The sequence below is a fragment of the Podarcis bocagei genome (genome assembly GCF_964188305.1).
Source record: "Podarcis bocagei genome assembly, chromosome: Z".
In the NCBI taxonomy this organism is placed as follows: Eukaryota; Metazoa; Chordata; class Lepidosauria; order Squamata; family Lacertidae; genus Podarcis; species Podarcis bocagei.
Window position 1 is genome coordinate 37,071,555 of NC_138140.1, and position 19,570 is coordinate 37,091,124.

The 19,570-nt window shown below is 42.9% G+C and overlaps 2 long non-coding RNA genes across 3 annotated transcripts in view; one reads left to right on the plus strand and one right to left on the minus strand.

Annotated features, from left to right (window-relative positions):
- Positions 1-5,244, minus strand: part of LOC308578894 — a 55,254-nt gene extending 50,010 nt beyond the window's left edge. The window contains exon 1 of one of the 2 annotated variants that reach the window (XR_014004185.1): positions 5,068-5,244. This is a non-coding gene — a long non-coding RNA (uncharacterized lncRNA). Of the gene's footprint in view, positions 1-4,522; positions 4,647-5,067 lie in introns of those variants that run through there. The other variant, XR_014004186.1, reaches the window with a different exon arrangement.
- LOC308578898 lies at positions 4,804-18,508 on the plus strand. The gene is made up of 4 exons (XR_014004191.1): positions 4,804-5,052; positions 5,083-5,174; positions 11,674-11,723; positions 16,116-18,508. It is a non-coding gene; the product is annotated as an uncharacterized lncRNA (long non-coding RNA).
- The last annotated feature ends 1,062 nt before the right edge of the window (positions 18,509-19,570 follow it).

The following is a 19,570-nucleotide window of genomic DNA, read 5'->3' on the forward strand; positions in this document are numbered from 1 at the left end:
GTTCACGACAGCCTGGCTATCTGTCCAAAAACAAACACGGCGGTCTCTAAACTCCTCCGTCAAAATATGCACAGCCACTACGATTGGGAAAAACTCAAGAAAGGTGAGGTCCCTCGTGATGGACCTGCCAAGCCACTCCTTCGGCCATGGCTGTGCACACCAATGACCTCTGAAATACAGCCCAAAGCCCAGGGATCCAGCCACATCGGAATGCACCTGAAAGTCTGCATGCAGATTTAGTGTGTTCTGCCAAAGAGAAACACCATTAAATTTGTCCAAAAACAACCACCAAATTTCCAGATCCAACTTCACCCCTTTAGAAAGATGCACACGAGGATGAGGAAATTTTAAACCTGAGGAAAGCCCAGCCAGTTAGCCACAGAAAGGACGTCCTGGAGAGACCACCCAGCAAGCAAAGTTTAAGTATCCCAGCAAGGACTGAATTTGCCTCAAAGTTACTTTTTTGAAAGGAATTAACTGACTAATTTAAAAGCATACAATTTGGGGGGGGGGGCAACCTAGATGTTAGAGCCACTGTATCTAGTTCTATACCCAAATATGTTAACTTTGTATCCGGGCCCTCAGTTTTTTTGGCTGCGAGCGGAACCCCCAACTCCTCTGTAAGGGCCACCAAGGCTTCCAAAAGGTTAAAACAGGAAAGGTCATTTGCAGGTCCGGCCAATAAAAAAATCATCCAAATAATGGGTGCCCCTGTCAGGCCTGTCCTAAAACGCAAGGCCCAATCGATAAAGGAACTAAAAACCTCAAAAGTGGCACAAGCAACTGAACACCCCATAGGCATAGCCTTATCAACATAAAATTTTTCCCCAAATTGAAAGCCCAACCACCGAAAATCCATAGGATTAATGGGAAGTAATCTAAAGACCGACTTTTGACCGCTTGGTCAAAAGACGCATATTTGACGGAGCAAAGCTCTCCAGGAATAGCATCATTGACCAAACTACCCCGGGGTAAGATAGATTATGAATTAAACGAAACTCCCCCGGGGCCTTCCTAGGAACTACCCCTATTGGTGACAAATGCAAATTTTTAATAGGCGGGACGTCAAATGGCCCCGCCATGCACCCCAAAGCTATTTCCCTCGCAGTCTTCTTCCTAGCTACCTCAGGTCTTTCCCTAATGGATTTTTTAACAGGAAGATTCTGTGAAGAAGGAGAAAATGCAACAGGTATGCAGAAACCAAAGGAAAACCCTTCCCACAAAAATCTAGCCACCTTAACATTAGGATAGAATTGTCGCACTGCCAAATAAATACCCCCAACCTTGCCACAATGCTGATTGGCTAAAGGCCAGTGGAAAGTCCCAAAGGCTTACAACATTATCCTATAACATGTAAGCTAAGAAGCCTTAGGTCAGATGTGGGGGATCTCAGGCCTAGGGTCTTAATGCCTTCAGCCTTCACTTTTTGGCATTTGGCATTCTTCCTAGGCTCGTAGCTATCAACCTTCAGATTTGAAAATAAGGGACCAGCAGCCTCGAAAATAAGGGATCAGCAGCCAAAATAAGGGATTTTCCGAACACAGGTATGTTCAACTTCTGAGCCCCTCCGAGCCAAAGGCAGAAAACCCAGCCAGCAGCCAAACAAAGCCTCAAGCAGTGGTTCTCACAGAGCAGCAACCCAGCAAAGGGGATGCAGCAAGGAAAAACACCGTCACCTCTCCGCTGGGAAGCACTGAGCAAAGGCGAGTCCCCAGTCAATGCAGCTGATTTGATTGGCACAAGGCATGCAAGCTCCACCCCCCAGTCATTCTTAGACTCCTTATTGGGTGAGCAACGCAGCCAAGCAACACAGTTGGAGCCTCCCTCCTCCCTGGCTGGCAGGGAGGGAGGGAGAGAAGCTGCTTCCTTTGAAACCCGGGAAATTTAAGGAACATCATCAATAAGGGACAGCAGCGGGACACAGCACTGGGATAAGGGACTTTCCCGCCAAATAAGGGACAGTTGACAGCTATGCCTAGGCTGTTTGTGATTTACACTAGCTTTTGGCAGTGGTGTTCTTTTATGTGTTGGGTTTTTTTGTGAAAGCGGTCAATCCTGGGTGAAATGGGAAAAGATATAGAATGGCATTTTGTTGAGGCTGTTGTTTTGTGGACCCTGTGCAAAACTACAGGCAGCAACAGCACTGAGTCCATGAACTGCCACATGGAAGCACATATATACACATCTATCCAAGAGTAAGGGACACGGGTGATGCTGTGGGTTAAACCACAGAGCCTAGGACTTGCCGATCAGAAGGTCGGCGGTTCAAATCCCTGCAATGGGTTGAGTTCCCATTGCTCAGTCCCTGCTCCTGCCAACCTAGCAGTTTGAAAGCACATCAAAGTGCAAGTAGATAAATAGGTACTGCTCTGGGAAGGTAAATGGCGTTTCTGTGGGCTGCTCTGGTTCGCCAGAAGCGGCTTAGTCATGCTGGCCACATGACCCGGAAGCTGTACGCCGGCTCCCTCGGCCAATAAAGCGAGATGAGCGCGCAAGCCCACAGTCGGTCACAACTGGACCTAATGGTCAGGGGTCCCTTTACCCTTTACCCAAGAGTAAATTATATTGAATTCAACTGGGCTAGGCATTCTGTACTTGTCTTTAAAGCAACACCATCACCCCGAGAGCAACAACCTTGCCCTCCTAAAGAGCAGCTTTAGACCTTGCCTCGCCTCCCATTAAAGCTGCTTCTTTGTCAGCTTGAAAAAAAAATTTTTTTTGTTTGTTTCCTGTGATGGGAGGATCTCATCTTGGCTCAAATTGAATAGTCTTGGTTGAAGCTGAGTGATTTCTTTAAAAATCAGGAAATAGCTTGACTTATATCATAGTCAAGCTACATTGATTTCCAGGCTTACATCCCACCCATCCAGGCCCAGGCTCTCACTGTATTTCATATAAGTATTATAAAACCCTAAGACTAAGTCTCAGATTTTTAAAAAATAAAAGTTTTGGGACCTTCATTACTTATATCTCCTTTTCTGTTGGCACTCAGATTGCCAAACTCTCCTGAGGATGAGGCAGAAATTCAATTCAGTTTGCATTTACAAGTGAGTTTCACACTTTCTGGAACAATACATAAACCAAACAAAAGCCATCCTTCAAAATTCATACTTTTCCCAAATTTGAAAAGCAGTTCTCCAGCCATGTAGTGTGTGCAAAAATGCATACAGTAAATCAGACCAAGATGTGGATAAAAATGAATATATTAGTGAAAATAACATGCTGTATGTAGAAGATAATTTGTTTGCAAAACCGTGTATCTTAGGTAAAATCGCATAGTAAATTTTTGTATGTATGAAGAAATGTGCACTGAAATGCTGATGAATGTTCTTGAGGATTTAAAAAAACTGCAAATTGATTTTGAAATGTGTAGAACTAAACATAAGACTGGAAAAATGACAAACTGGAAAAAACCTGAAATCAACATTCATCTGTTTCTATTCATCCTACACTCAAGAAGGGCAGCCTGTTCAGTAACAAGTAGCCACCAGCTCTCATTAGTAATTAAAGATTCAGAGATAAAGTAATTTAGCCTTTCCAAGGTAACTGCTTGTAACCATATATAAAAAATAGCCTTGTTTTTGTTGTCTCTGCTTTTAATTTCAGACTTGTTTGCTTCCTTGCTATTGTCACATATAAAATAAAACTTCTTCTGTATTTGTACATATAGGCTGAAAAACAAGTTTATTGGAGGGGTAAAAAGCACTGATCAAGGACTTGCCATTATTGACAAAAGCATTTTTCCAGGGTATTAGCATGCTTAGTCTTTTTTCTAAGATGACTTGTGTTTGGGGCCTGCCTCAGATAAAGAACACTGAATCTAATGGAAGCTTCCCCTTAAGCTGTGGAGCTTCATAGGTGACCTCTGAACTTCTCTGCTTGTGATATGTGCCACCAGAAGAGAATCTCAACAAATCAAAAGCAGCACAAAGAGAATGGGCAAACACAGGGAACATAGGGTAGATGAGCACCACGGCTCACAAGAATCACAAGCAGCATATATTATCTTGAAACTCTTGTTTTAGGGCTTCATTTTGAATTATTTGGGAAGGCAGCACCAAATTCATTGCATGGTTCTTGAAATAGTGTCATTGAGACCATCTGGATAGAGATGTGGAAATGTTTTCAGGTTGTTTCTGTAACGTTTAAAAAAAAACTTTATTGTGAATAATATATCTTTCTATTTATGGATTTCATAACTGAGAGAATGAAAATCAAGAAAATGTCCCCCAAAGTCTTGTATTTCTCAGATTTAATCACCATCTACTGAGTTTCTTAACTGAGAGATGGGAAAAATTCCTTCCAGTAGCACCTTAAAGACCAACTTAGTTAACTTAGTTGGTCTTTAAGGTGCTACTGGAAGGATTTTTTTAATTTTGACTATGGCAGACCAACACGGCTACCTATCTGTAACTGAGAGATGGGAGTGAGATCTGCCACGGCCTAAAAATGGCCTAGAGTGTATCCTAGATGCAAAATGTATTGTACAGTGGTACCTCGGGTTACGAACACTTCAACTTACGTTTTTTCGGGTTACGAACGTTTTTAACCCGGAAGTAAGTTGTGAGAGCTCCCTGAGGCCTCTGCCGGTGCCAGTAGACAAGGCCCGAAATCCGAGGAGGCCGAGGCCTCCCCATATGCCAGCAGACAAAGCCCGACTTCCGAGGAGGCCTCCATAGGCCTCCGTGGATCCTGGCAGACAAAGCCCAAAATCCGAGGAGGCCAAGGCCTCCCCTGATGCCAGCAGACAAAGCCCGACTTCCGAGGAGGCCTCCATAGGCCTCCGTGGATCCTGGCAGACAAAGCCCAAAATCCGAGGAGGCCAAGGCCTCCCCTGATGCCAGCAGACAAAGCCCGACTTCCGAGGAGGCCTCCATAGGCCTCAGTGGATGCCGGCAGACAAAGCCCAACATCCACAGGGCCTGCAGAGGCCGGGGGGGGGCTAGGCCCCAACATTCGCAAGCCTGCAAAGGCTCTGTGACTTTTGCTCCAGCCACAGAAGGCCTCCGCAACAACCCCAAGACATCCACAGGATCCCAGCCCCAAAGTTAGGTAAGGATCACTTACCTAGCGAAGACATAGAGCAATGAAGCCGTTAAGAAACAACAGGAGCCTCTGCCGGAAAGCCCTTTGCCCCACCCCTAGCTGTAGCAAGATGGGTGGCACCTAGCCAGGTAAGCCCACCTACCCTGTGGGGGGGGAGTGGAAAATGTTAGGATTCTTTAAGCCCTTTATCAGCCCTTGCCCCACTCCCAGCTGTAGCAAGATGGGTTGCCCCTAGCCAGGAAAGCCCACCTACCCTGTGGGGGGGGGAGTGGAAAATTTTGGGATTCTGCAAGGGATTTTGGGATTTGTTTATCCTGTGCCTGTGCCCTGTGCTTTGTCTCTGTTTTGTGCCTTCGTTTGGGGGACTTCTGGGGGTCTCTGCCTTCTGCCATTGTTTTGGGGATCTGTGGAACTCAGTTCAGCTTTCTGGGACTGCTGACATGAAGCAAAGCAGCAAAGGCAAGAAAACTGTGATAAGTGTTGAGGTAAAGAAGGAAATTATTTCTAAACATGAAAGTGATCTGGCAACACGTATAAGTGATCTGGCAACACAGTTTGGGATGCCCAAATCTACAATTGGTACCATCTTAAGAAATAAGGATGCTATTAAGGGGGCCAGCGTTTCAAAGGGTGTTAAAACACTCAAGCAGCGAACACAGACAATGGAAGAAATGGAAAAAATGCTTTTAATATGGATAACTGGAAAACAGGAGTCTGGTGACAGCATTTCTGAAAGCATAATTTGTGAAAAAGCTTTACTGTTGCATGCTGACCTCATCGCAAACGCCCCTGGACCAAGTGCTGAGATTGAGAGTTTCAAGGCAAGCCATGGGTGGTTTGACAAATTTAAGAAGAGAACTGACATCCACAGTGTTGTGAGAAATGGTGAAGCTGCCAGTGCCAGCAAATTAGAGGCTGGCCAATTTGTTTTGGAGTTTAAAGATTATGCTGAGTCGCAGGGCTTCGATCCCCAGCAAGTTTTCAACTGTGATGAGACAGGCCTCTTTTGGGGAAAAAATGCCAAAGAGGACCTATGTCACAAAAGAGGAGAAAGCATTGCCAGGACACAAGCCCATGAAAGACAGGCTAGCCCTTTTATTTTGTGCAAATGCAAGTGGAGATTTTAGTTGAAGCCTTTGCTAGTCTACCATTCTGAGAACCCCAGGATATTTAAGAAGAACAATATCATAAAAAGCAAATTGCATGTGATGTGGAGGGCAAACAGCAAAGCTTGGGTAACCAGCCAATTTTTCATTGAGTGGGTTCATGAAGTGTTTGGGCCAAGTGTGAAAAAATACCTCCAGGACAAAAATCTTCCAATGCAGTGCCTGCTTCTTATGGATAATGCTCCAGGTCACCCTCCAGGCTTGAACGATGAGTTGTTGGAAGAGTTTGCGTTCATCAGTGTAAAGTTTTTGCCCCCCAACACAACTTCTCTCATCCAGCCCATGGACCAGCAGGTCATATCTAATTTTAAGAAGCTTTACACCAAAGCACTGTTCCAAAAGTGCTTTGAGGTGACCTTGGACACAGAGATAACGCTGAGAGAGTTCTGGAAGAATCATTTTAATATCCTCCATTGCTTGCATATGATAGACAAAGCATGGAGGGATGTGACTCAGAGAACACTGAAGGCAGCATGGAAGAAATTGTGGCCAGAAACAGTCCCAGAACAAGTAACAGAGGCTGTTGAAGAGGATGCTCCTATTGTTGAGGAAATTGTGTCTCTGGGAAATTCCATGGGTTTGGAAGTGAGTTGTGCTGATGTGGAGGAGTTAGTGGAGAAGCATAGGACTGAGCTCACCACAGAAGAACTTCAAAACATTCTGATGGAGCAGCAAATGGTGGCAACTGAGGAAATATCTTTGGAGGAGGAGAGCAGAGAAACTGCACCTACAGCCTGGAATGGACACTAAGGATGAGTTAACAAAAGAAGTCATGATAAAGTGGGCGGTCGACTTCGGTTACAATATTGAATACGATAAATGGGTAAGATTATGGAACGAAGGTATGAAGTTTACAGCGTGCTTCACCTTAAGAGAAAATTTACTAAAAATGATGTACCAGTGATATATCACCCCGGTTAAATTGGCAAAAATGTATAAATTGAGTAACAAAGCCTGTTGGAAATGTAAACTAAAGGATGGGGATCGCTACCACATGTGGTGGGCATGTGATAAGATGAAAAAGTTTTGGGATCTAATATATAATGAACTGAAGAAACTTTTAAAGTATACATTTCCTTTAAAAAACGGAGGCTTTTCTATTAGAGATAATAGGGGAGGAGGTGGAAAAGGAGGATCGTAAACTATTTCAATATGCTACAGCTGCAGCTAGGATCCTTGTGGCTCAAAAGTGGAAATTACAGGAGACCCCAACGGTGTTGGAGTGGCAGACCAAACTCTTTGAATATACAGAATTAGCTAAAATGACATAAAATGACATAAAATTCAAGACCAAAAAGGGACAAAGTTTGAAGAGTGGGGTAAATTTGTTGCATATATAAGAATTAACTGTAGAAGTCTAAAAACTGTAGCAGCGTTAACATAAATCTTGTGATGTGTATAGAAGGCAAGAGAAGATATAAACTAAGAAAGCTGAAGCAGGGAAGGAAGGAAGTCCGGGCGTGAACTTACACAGTGTAAATAAGATGACATAAAATGATGATTGTAAAAGATTAAGTTTTATTTATGTTTGTGAAAAAACTAATAAAAATATTTGGGGGTGGGGGGAGAAACTGCGCCTACAGCAACAATCAAAGAACTGCTTGCAAAATGGGCTGAAGTGCAAGCTATTGCTGAAAAATATCACCCTGATAAAGCTGCTCTAAGTTATGCTGCTAACACCTACAATGATAACGTAATCTCTCACTTTAGACAAATCTTAAAACAATGACAAAAGCAAGTCTCAATCAAAAAAAAAATTGGTAAGGAAAAGATCCAGGGAGTCTGAACCAGGTGGCAGTGGTGTAAAAAAGGCAAGGGGAGGAATGGCAGGAGAGAAATCACCAATTGTGATTGTGGAAGAAAACCCTGAGCCCCCATCCAAACAGTGACTATCATCAGCACGGGTAAGAAAAAAATCACATTTTCATTTTGTACTGTTTTATTGATTTCATTTTATGGATCAATGGCTTTGTTAGATAGTAAAATTCATGTAAAATTGTTGTTTTAGGGGTCGCTTTTCATCGTCTGGTTCCTGTTGAGTGTTTCGCTGCTAATCAGAGGCTTCCTGTTGAGTCTACCAGCTGTTGGGTCCTGAGCACCCACGCAACACAGAAGTTATATTTGGAGGTTTTGTTTTTGCTATTTTTTTGCATTTTGGTTTGTGTGGCCTTTTTGGTTTTTGTGACTTGTTCTTCATTTTATGGGACTGACTTGTGACTTTGCTTTTGTGACTGTGGCTTGTGACTTTGCTTTTGTGACTGTGGCTTGTGACTTTGCTTTTGTGACTTGTTTTTGTGACTGTGTGGAACCCAGTTCAGCTACTGGTTGATTGTGGGGCTGCAGAAATGGATAAAAGCCCCCCCCCCATCCAAACTGACTATCATCAGTGCACAAAAGAAAAAACAATGTTAATTTTTTTCCATCTAAAATACTGTCTTATTTATTTTATAGTACAGTACATTGATTATTGCCTTCATTTTATGGTTCAATGGTCTCCTTAGTAAAATTCACGTTAAATTACTGTTTTAGGCGGCGTTTTTCATTGTCTGGAACGGATCAATCCACTTTTCATTACTTTCAATGGGAAAGTCCGCTTCAGGTTAAATACGCTTCAGGTTAAGTACGGACTTCCGGAACCAATTAAGTACTTAACCTGAGGTACCACTGTAGTGACTCAGCATCCTGTAGTGACTCAGCAGTCCTTTCTTATTAGTAATCATTGTTGACCAGAAGGTTCCAGGCTATCTGAGCCCTCCTTAAATAGCTGCATGCAGGTGTGAGAGTCAGTCAGTCTGTCTTCCAGTCTTTCTGTCATTTCTCAAGCTATGCAGTCCTACCACTTACTCCTCAGAGCAATACGGCCGAGATGATGCTATGAAATCAGCAGGACTTAACAAGAGACCCTTAATGGGAGATCTGCTGCAGTGAAGGCTGAAGGAACTGCTCCCTGCTGCAAGGCCTTCTCCAGCTGGCCTTGGAGCAAGACCCAGACTCACTGGAAAAAAACTCTTTGGTTGGAGCAGAGTGTAGGTGCTCTGTTACTGGGGTACTGGCCCCTCTTGAGTGTGAGGTTGGTGCCATGTGCAGACTGCTGTTGGAATGTGCAGGTGCAACACCTACAGTATGAATTATTTCCCAGATCCTCTATGGAGTAGCAATATGGGGCATGGATCCAAATGCTAACAAAGCCTTAGAACAAAGAAAAGAAAGGCAAATGGTACCCCCCTTTGCTCTCTCTCTCTGCCCCTTTCCTCATCACCATGACAGCATGCTGCATCACAAAGGACCATGAAAGATGTAGTTCTTCCAAGGGCTGTTGAAATACGTCACTGTTTGCATTTGGGCCTGACTTGAGCAAACTTGCCAAACTCCCAACTTAATATCATTCATTAATATCATTTTATTAATATCATTAATTATTTATTTATTAATATCATTAATATCAACTTAATATCATTCATTAGAAGACCTGAGATCTTTGTTAGAGCTGCCACTGAAATCTCACCCAAAAGCAATATTTGGAATGAATTGGTGGGACTTTCCTCAGGCTAAACATCTGAATTTCAAAGCAAGTCAAAGGCATTTTGACATTTCTCAAGAGGGTGGAATGGGTTCTGCCCAAAGCTAGTTTGTCATTGGATTTTGCCAAAAGAGAAATCCCGCTTTGATTGATGCCACATAAGTGGAAATGTTGCCTGTTCTGCTGCAAGGTGATGAAACTGGGCCATGTGTTGAGCTACTGACATGCTATAAACTCCCAGACCACCAAACATCTGGCAGGCAAAACAAAGTCTTTGATGAGCTCGGTAGCAGCAACTCAAGCAATTGCCTGACTCTTTCTCAAATTATAAATGAATTCTCTGTCACAAATTTCCAAGGTTGGATCTGGAATTAGGGTAAGGTGAAATCAGTTAACTGCCTGTAATACTGGTCTCAGGGGGCATGTGTCAAGGGGTGTGATGGAAATACCTATCAATATTTGTTCTCTCAATTTCTCATTTTCCCAACCTTCAATTCAGTTCTATGGCAATTTCTTTTTTTAAACCTCATCAAAAGTGAAGTATTTATTAAGGACGCAGGTGACGCTGTGTTCTAAACCACTGAGCCTAGGGTTTGCCAGTCGGAAGGTCAGCAGTTCGAATCCCCACAACGGGGTGAGCTTCCGTTGCTCAGTCCCTGTTCCTGCCAACCTAGCAGTTCGAAAGCACATCAAAGTGCAAGTAGATAAATAGGTACCTCTCCGGCTGGAAGGTAAATGGCGTTTGCGTGCACTGCTCTAGTTCGCCAGAAGCAGCTTAGTCATGCTGGCCACATGACCCGGAAGCTGTCTGCGGACAAACACCGGCTCCCTCGGCCTATAGAGCGAGAGAAGCACACAACCCCAGAGTCGTCCGCGACTGGACCTAACGGTCAGGGTTACCTTTACTTTTACCTTTTTAAAGTCTTTCTTAGTTAGCTAAGGGCCATTAATTGGACGCGGGTGGCGCTGTGGGTAAAACCTCAGTGCCTAGGACTTGCCGATCGTAAGGTCGGCGGTTCGAATCCCCGCGGTGGGGTGAGCTCCCGTTGTTCGGTCCCGGCTCCTGCCAACCTAGCAGTTCGAAAGCACCCTTAGGTGCAAGTAGATAAATAGGGACCGCTTAATAGCGGGAAGGTAACGCCGTTTCTGTGTGCAGCGCTGGTGCTGGCTTGCCAGACGCAGCTTCGTCACGCTGGCCACGTGACCCGGAAGTGTCTTCAGACAGCGCCGGCTCCCGGCCTCTTGAGCTAGATGAGCACACAACCCCAGAGTCAGTCAAGACTGGCCCGTACGGGCAGGGGTACCTTCACCTTTAAGGGCCATTAATTATCACCCAGAGCCAGGTAAGAATGAAACAGCACACCTGACCTTCGACACTACAGCACTACTAATAAATAATATCACAGTACAAACAAGTAATACAAAACGTATATATGCTCTGTGTGTGTGTATAACACAACTTGATACTTTAAGACAAGGTAAGCAACCACCTGTTATCCAGCTATTTTTTCTCCTTCCTCCCCACTCTCATGCTGGCTCTCAACCATATGAAATTCAGCCTGTTCCTTTTTTTTATAGGCAGAACTACAGCTAGGAGGCATGCTAGATCAAATGGTCCTATGGTTCTGACTTGTGAGCAGAAAGGCCAGTGTGTTCTTTTCCCCCAATTCCTTTTCATAGAATCATAGAGTTGGAAGAGACCACAAGGGCCATCGAGTCCAACCCCCTGCCAAGCAGGAAAGTGTCCCTCAGTCACTTTGCTATGCTTTTGGAGAATGGCGTAATAATTCATCAGCATTTCAATGCAAATTTACCATAACAAACACATTTTTGAATGCACTTTTGACTATCATATGAATTTTTGCATGCAATTTTTCCCAAGGCAATGCATTCAATGTATGTTATTTTCATTAATATGTTGATTTTATTTTCTCCTAATAGATGCATTATCACACACTTGTTTTACTGGAGAACTGCATTACAACATTCCAGTAAGTAGAGATTCTGAAGGACAGCTGTGTTTCTATTTGCATATTGTTTTCAAAAGTGTGAATTTGGTTGGTTCACCTTTAAATGCTAACTGAATCAAATTTAACTCTCATTCGTAGATGGGCTACCTATTCAACTATCCCCTAAACAGCTGGAACAAATAATACAAACATCTTATCTTTATTTGTAATACTGGCAATACTGCTCTGCATATGACCAGCATTACATTATTTCTTTTCTTTTTGCTGTAAAGTTTACAACATCCATACCCATTCAACAAAAGGTATGCCCATGAGTGTCTTTAATTGTGCCCTATCATATATGGCAGGAAAAAATACATGAAGACTGTGCTTCAGAGTTGTGAAATAGGTTAAGATTCTGGTATTCCATATCTGAGCAAATAGCAGTAGGTCACTAAACTATGGTGACCAGATTGATTTTTTTCAATGAATCCGGGGACCCTTTTTTTTTTTTTTTTTTAAGCTGAGTAGCAACAGGGAGTCAGTAGCGGGGATGGTGAGGCAAAAGACCCTGGGGCCAAGCACACATGCATATTGTATAAAGGTGCAAAGCCCTTCTTTCGCACCCTGTGAAACATAAATGTGCAGAGTTTTTTAAAAACTGGGCAATGGCCACCCACCCGCACCTCCCAAGCCTTCCCTGATCAGTCAAAACAAAGGGGGCAGGGGGCAGGAGATCTGTACCGCCAGACACCCCCGGTTCCCCTTCGGCTGTGGCGGCGGCAGTCAGAAGCCCAGAGCCAGCCTAGTAGCACAGTTGGCTCTGGCTGGCTTCAGGAGCTGCTTGCGGTCATGGCGCCCGCCCTTTTTCCTTTCCGGAAGTCCCCTTATGGTGTGTTGTGCCCGGGAACCGGGGATGTCTGGTAACCCTACACTAAACTTCTTCCTCACAGGGATTTGCCATTTGGCCTTGGGCCAGCCTTAGAAACATCTCAAGAGTTTCAAGTAGAGACTTCGGAGTTTTTGATAAGGCCAGCATAACTTCCCAGGGAGTTTCTGTACAGCCATCCCTTTAACGTCCCAAGGTGACTATACTCTTTCTCTGAGGATTGCTGTCAGTGTAAGATTGCAACTTTAGAGATTGTACCACAATCTAGATTACAATTTAGAACTGTCTGAGAGCTATTACAAACAGTGCTTATACCAGAAGGAACTTCCCTTAAGGCATCATTTCTTTCCTCCACCCACTTTGATTCTCTTTGCTATGAGATGAAGGTGAGACCCAACATATGCTCTGCATATCATGTGCTTGCTCGCGTACCCAAGCATACTGTCACTCCTCGTTACACTAGAAGTCTCCTGAGCACAAAGGGAAGTGGAGTTTCAGCGGATTGGAAATGCATGCTTCACTGAGTGCACTGGCAAGTTAGTGACCATCTGCAACAGACGCCAAGGGTGATGGGTTGTTGCTGGGTTGCTGATGTTGTTTTGTTTGTTTGTTGTTTCTTCTTCTTGCTTAACATTAAATTTTGAAGACATGTAAAAAAAAAAGTATTTCTAAGCAGCTGAATACAAAGCACATCAAACACATCTGGCATCAAAACCCTTCTGGAATTGACAGGAATCTGAATTAATTTAGACAGGAGTTTACTTGTGATAAGTTATTAAGCATTTTTAAATAGCATCCATGGCTAAGAAAGCTGTATGTGAAGCAGAGAAGTCAGGAGTCCAGATTTCTCCTCTGCCATAAGAAAACATGATAGCCTTAGGCAAGTCACATTAGGCTCAGCCTTGCAAGCTTGGGGAAGGAGGTGAGAGGATGCTATGAGCTGAGGCCCAGATTAGGACCATGGAAAAACTGCTCCTGGAAGTTGTGGTGAGATTCACAGAAGAAGACCTTTGTCAGAAACGCCCAGCATCTGAAGAACAACCTGTTTATAAAAGATTACGGATGGATTCGCCAGTTTATCCAGTCGAGTCAGAGGCCTCTCTACCACCATAGGATTATTACAGGATCCAGGTGACATCTTGTGAGAAGAAAGTGAGGTACTGGGGTCCTAAGCCATATAAGGCTTCCATTTCTTTTCTTACTTTTGCCACTTGGTTCATCCACTACCAGCATGTAGCCCCAGAATGTTGCCACAGGGGAATGCAGCTGTCGGACTGAACAGAATTCCCCTATCCTTGCTTTAACAGCTTCCAGTGAGTATCCTGGACGGGAGATAAATGCCATGAGGTTAACCACTTCTCAGCACTATATGGAAATATTTTAAGAGTAAAGGAAGGGGCAGCTTTCTGCTTTCCTATTTCTTAGAACAGGGGTAAGAAGAAGTTACATCTGGATCTATTGGATAGTTTGCAGTTGATTGGCAAGGATGTGTAACAATAGCAGCAGCTGTGGGTGGAGGAGAAATTCAATTCAGTATGCATTGAAAGCCAGATCTATCAATTTCACACTTTCCTAAATGGTATGCTAACAGAAAGACAGCTATTCTTTGAAATTCACACTTATCTGAATTCTGCAATGCATTTCTCCAACCAATGTTTACAAAAATGCATGTATTAAGGGAAGGCATGCATAACCATGGATATATTAATGAAAATAACATACAAAGATGCACTATACTAGGGGAAATGGCTTGCAAAACCGTTTTATGTATTAGTCAAAACAGCATATAAAATTATATTAGGAAAAAAATCACACTAAAATGCTGCTGAATTTCCATAAAGTTTTTTTTTTTTATCACAAATGGTTGCAAAATATGGAGTACTGAACTTAAAACTGATAAAATGAGAATGTAAGAGAACTGAAATTGGCAGATCCTTCCAACCCTAGCAGCAACAAAATTATTCCACTTCTTCTGTTTCCCTATACTATTGCAAAAATGAAGAATGCTTGGGTTGACCTGGAATTATTTTTTCGTGTGTGTGTGTGTGTGTGTGTGTGTGTGTGTGTGTCCTGCCTTTTCCCCTGAAGGGTCTCAAAGCAGAAAAAAAACCCAACAACTGATGAAAGCATAGAAAGAGCAATCATTTAAAAACAATTAAACATTCATAGAATTAAACTATATACATATGTTAAACCTATTTAAACCATGCCAATCATTACAATAAAAACAGCATGCCCCCCACTGCCCCCCAAATGTTTCTTTCTTTCTTTGAAACCATCTGGTAGTTCAGGCTGAGAGAGAACATCTGACCTTGTTGAGTCAATGAGCTTCATTGGATCTTCCCATTCTCAGGTCAACATTCAGTTCTGGTACACAAAAGAAATTCCTGGGCTCAGAATTTTTTCTCTCTCTATGCCTTTTGCACCTAACTATGTTTGGTAGATCTCTAGATTCTAGTAAGAAAGCAAAGTCAACCCCACAAGCAGAAGTCTGTCACTCCATCTGCCATCCCTCACTATACAGCTATAAAAATCTAGTGTTTGAAGCTAGAAACCCTTTAGCAGTCTATAGCATAGCAGGAGAAGGCCACAGGTGAATTGGAAAAGGTGCCCTTTCCTTCCTGTTTCTGAAACTCACTGTATCTGCACAAGGCCTGAACAGGATAACAAGAATGAAATTGCTTGCAATGGAAAGGAGGATTAGACAGGCCATAGCTATCTTTGGATACCTAATAATGGTGTATAAAATTATGCATGGTGTGCAGAACTATAGCTGGGGGTAGGGGGGGAATCTCCCTCTATGAACGTTAGATCTTGTAGACATCCAATGCAGTTGACTAATGGGAGATTTACAAAAGAAAGTACTTCTTCACACAGTGTATAATTAAACTGTGCAGTTTGCTCCACCAAGTAGTTGTGATAGCCACTAACATGGATGGCTTTAACAGAAGATAAGACAAATTAATGGAGAAAGGCTATCAACAAGTGCTAGCCGCAAATACCATCTGCTGGAAACCACAGGAGGAAAAGATGTTGTTGCATCCAGGTCCTTTGTGTAGGCTACTTATAGGTGAGAAAAAAATTCTGGATTATATGATCCACCATGGCTCTTACTATGTTCTAGATATGCAGCCTCTTATAACAAAGAACCTCAGAATTTAAGCAGTGGTTGGATGGGGGCCTGCATCAAATAGAGAGCTAGAGGACCTCTGAAGTATATTTAGAATTCAGTGAGTCTAGGTCAAATGCCAAGGCTTTTTTTATTAGCTTGGCTGTGATCAACTGCCCTTCCAGCTTTCCCCCCTCACAGAACTTCATCAGTGGTCAGATCACTTGGCTGCATCAGAGGCAAAGATGAGGCTCTTCCCTTCCCAAAAGTGTCTTAGTCTCTCAGATTCTAAGCCATTGCTGACTCAAGTGCTTTGGCCAAAAGGTAACATATAAATGTTGCAAGGAATTAAGAACCTTCTTACCAATGTTTGACACCATCTCCTGGCCAGTTTGGCTCTACTGATCTTCCAGTTCTCACCCTATTTCTTTTCCAGATATCCACTCAACTGGCCTTAGAACCAGCCCTGGACTCATTCAGGAGGCGTGGCATCTTGGGGAAAGTTGGCAGAACCGGCTGGTGAGGATACACTTATATGGGCTGTGAATATAAGAGAGCTATAACTCTCAGTCTGGACGACAGCTTCTGCATATTAACAGGTTGTCTCAGAATGAGAGTATAAGAAGAAACAGGGCTTCATTGTTCTAAGAGCCTGCATATCAAAGATAACCATTTCCTGGCAAATTCTCTCTTCCCCTCCCTGCAGATCCTTCCATTCCTCATCTAAGCATTAAAACTGGGATATTTCAAAGTGGAACTGGGCCTTCATCATAGCCAGATACTGCTTTTTCCATGGCCAGGAATCTGGAGAACTTAGTCAGATTTCTCCCTTCCTCAGCCCCGACGACCAACCCTTAAATTTTTAACTGAATGTCAAACCATTACAAGTAAAATGAATGAAGTGTGTGCAGAAGTAATTTGAGAAAAATTATGATTGTCTGCTAATTAATCCAGTTTATTTTTTAATGAAAGAATTTTCCTGTAATTATTTATCATAAATATTCTTTAGATGCATGCATCTTTAGGACACTTGTACAATATCTGTCATTTTGTAATTATGGTCTTGCAGAATGGCTTCCCCCCTCAAGTCATATTAATCACAATTCTGACTGCATTATGGCATTTAGACTCTGATTCAGACAACAAAAACCTCATCTCCCTTTGAAGAAGCAGAGAGAAAGTACACTATCTAGCCTTCTTTACCAAAATGGCACAGTTGGGAGAGAGAACATGTGTCAAGCAGATCTGACTCACATAAATAGGAGCTAAGGTCCCTTCAGGCCCCCCAATAAAATATTTGCTCTACTCCCAAGTTGATGGGCATTGCCATTCAAATGGTGTGCATGTTCCATATATTGAGATTATGTGGGGTGGAGCTTGCCTGCCCCCAATATTGGCACCCCAGCTCACATACAAAGTAATTTTGTAAATTTTATTGAAATTGGCACCCCTTAAAATCCATACAGCTGCTTTACTACAACTCATCTCTGCCCTGGCCAATCAACAGTGTTTCTATTCCTGTTAGGCTTCTGACAAAGACCGTTATTCATCTCACTGTCTGCTGTTTAATGCAATTAGTGCAATTATTTTGGCAATTTACACAAGTTACAAATTTAACATAAATTATTATGCAGGGTCCAGGCCACTTCATACAGGGAGAAGCAGTCCTTGAGGTATTTCAGTCCTGTAAAGGTAAAGGTACCCCTGCCCGTATGGGCCAGTCTTGACAGACTCTAGGGTTGCCCATCTCACTTAAGAGGCCGGGGGCCAGCGCTGTCCGCAGACACTTCCGGGTCACGTGGCCAGCATGACGAAGCTGCTCTGGCGAGCCAGAGCCGCACACGGAAACGCCGTTTACCTTCCCGCTGGTAAGCGGTCCCTATTTATCTACTTGCACCCGGGGGTGCTTTCGAACTGCTAGGTTGGCAGGCGCTGGGACCGAGCAACGGGAGCGCACCCCGCTGCGGGGGTTCGAACCGCCGACCATACGATCGGCAAGTCCTAGGCACTGAGGTTTTACCCACAGCACCACCCGCGTCCCTTATTTCAGTCCTGAGCCTTTTACAAATTTATAGGTCAAAACCAGCACTTTGAATTGGGCCCAGAAACTAATTTGCCGCTAGTGCAGCCAGGCCAGGATTGGCATTATATGCAATTATGACACTATGATGATACTGCAGATCCCTGGATGACATCTCTCAGTGGTTTCATATAGAAATTAAATAGCATAGGAGACAGAATGGACTCTTGGGGAGCCCAAAGCCACAGCGGTCTCCTAGTGCTACTTTCTGGTAGTGACACTGCAGGGTAGAAGTCAAGTACTGCCAACTCCTTGAGTTGCTCTAGAAGAGCACCATGGTCAATGATGTCAAAAGTCTTTGACAGATCAAGGAGAACTGACAACATTGCATTCTCTAGCCACTTTCTCCATTCCATGCACAATTTAAATTTCTATCTCATGGTCTATTACTTTTTTCTAAACTAAATAGTCATAAATGCTGCAACCTTTCCTTGTAGGAGGGTTGTTTCATCCTGTTGATCATTTTGATTGCCCTTTCCTGAACCTTTTCCAGCTCCACAATATCCTTTTTGAGGCGAGACAACTAGAACCGTACACAGTATTCCTAATAGATTTGTGTAGGGTATATACTATACACAGCACACCATAGATTTGTAGAACAACAATATGATACCAGCAGTTTTTATATGCATGTTTTAAATGAAAATCTGCAGGTGTTGGTAAGTCTGTTCAGTTTTGATACCATGAGTTACAAGTAGGGAATCCTAACAAAATCCTTACAAAAATCCCTTCTCCAAAGCTGTAATTTGAAAGGCAAATAGCAGCTCAGGAGAGATCTTCCTCAAGAATGTGATAGGGAGAGAAATAGTCCTCCTTTCCATTCTTCATGGTCTGAACAGGGTTTCCCCTTATTTTCTACTTGCATACCGTTAAAAATACAAATCTTAGGACATTCTAGGAAATTGCCATCACATCTAGTTTGGTTCTTCCATTATGATGATAAAAAGAGGAAGAAAACCGTAATTGTGGAATTTCATCTCTTCTGTGCATCCACAATGCAAGGAATGGGGAAAAAAGATATGGAGAAACGGAAGGATACATGCAGTACAAAATATGTAAATAAAAATGGAGAATTCTGCATTATGCCCACATCCAGAATGTATTATGCCCACATCCTGGTACTGACCAGATCCAGGCCTGCTTATTTTCAGCAAGCTGTGTCCTGTGCCTCAGACCAGACCATAGGCTACTATTGCTTTCACCTTGGTGAAAGGTTCTTCTGAGTAGAAGCATTGGCACCCCAGCTTTGGAATACCTCTTCAGAAAGGCTTGCCTGGTGTCATCATTGTGGTCTTTTTAGTGCCAGTTGATGACTTAAAAAATATATATATCCCCCAGTCTCTCAAAAAAGCTTGCAATTTTAACAAGTACGTATTTGATTTTACTGCTTTTTATTCACTAATAATGATCTGTATATGTTTGAATTATCAATACCTCTCCTACTTCTGTGTTGCAAATAGAGATTTTGTGATATTATGGGTATTTTAACTGCCATTATTTTACTGGATAACATATAAATACAGCAAGTAAAGAACAAGATAAATATTTGGGTTTTGTGTAATAGATTGTCATGGCTACCTGCAGCTTTTGACACTAAATTAAAGGGACTGGATTTCATAACTGAGCCAAATTTCGAGTATGTCACTCTTGTCTTGGCCTTTATTGAAAGGACTCTCTGTGGTTGGGACCTTGCCCCAGTTTACAAAGCAGTTTTGAGCAGAAAGAAGATATTGATCTGGTATCACACGGATAGTGAAGGGACAGCAGGAAGAAAGAAACCTGAGCAATGGAGCTTTCTCTTTCCAATTGCA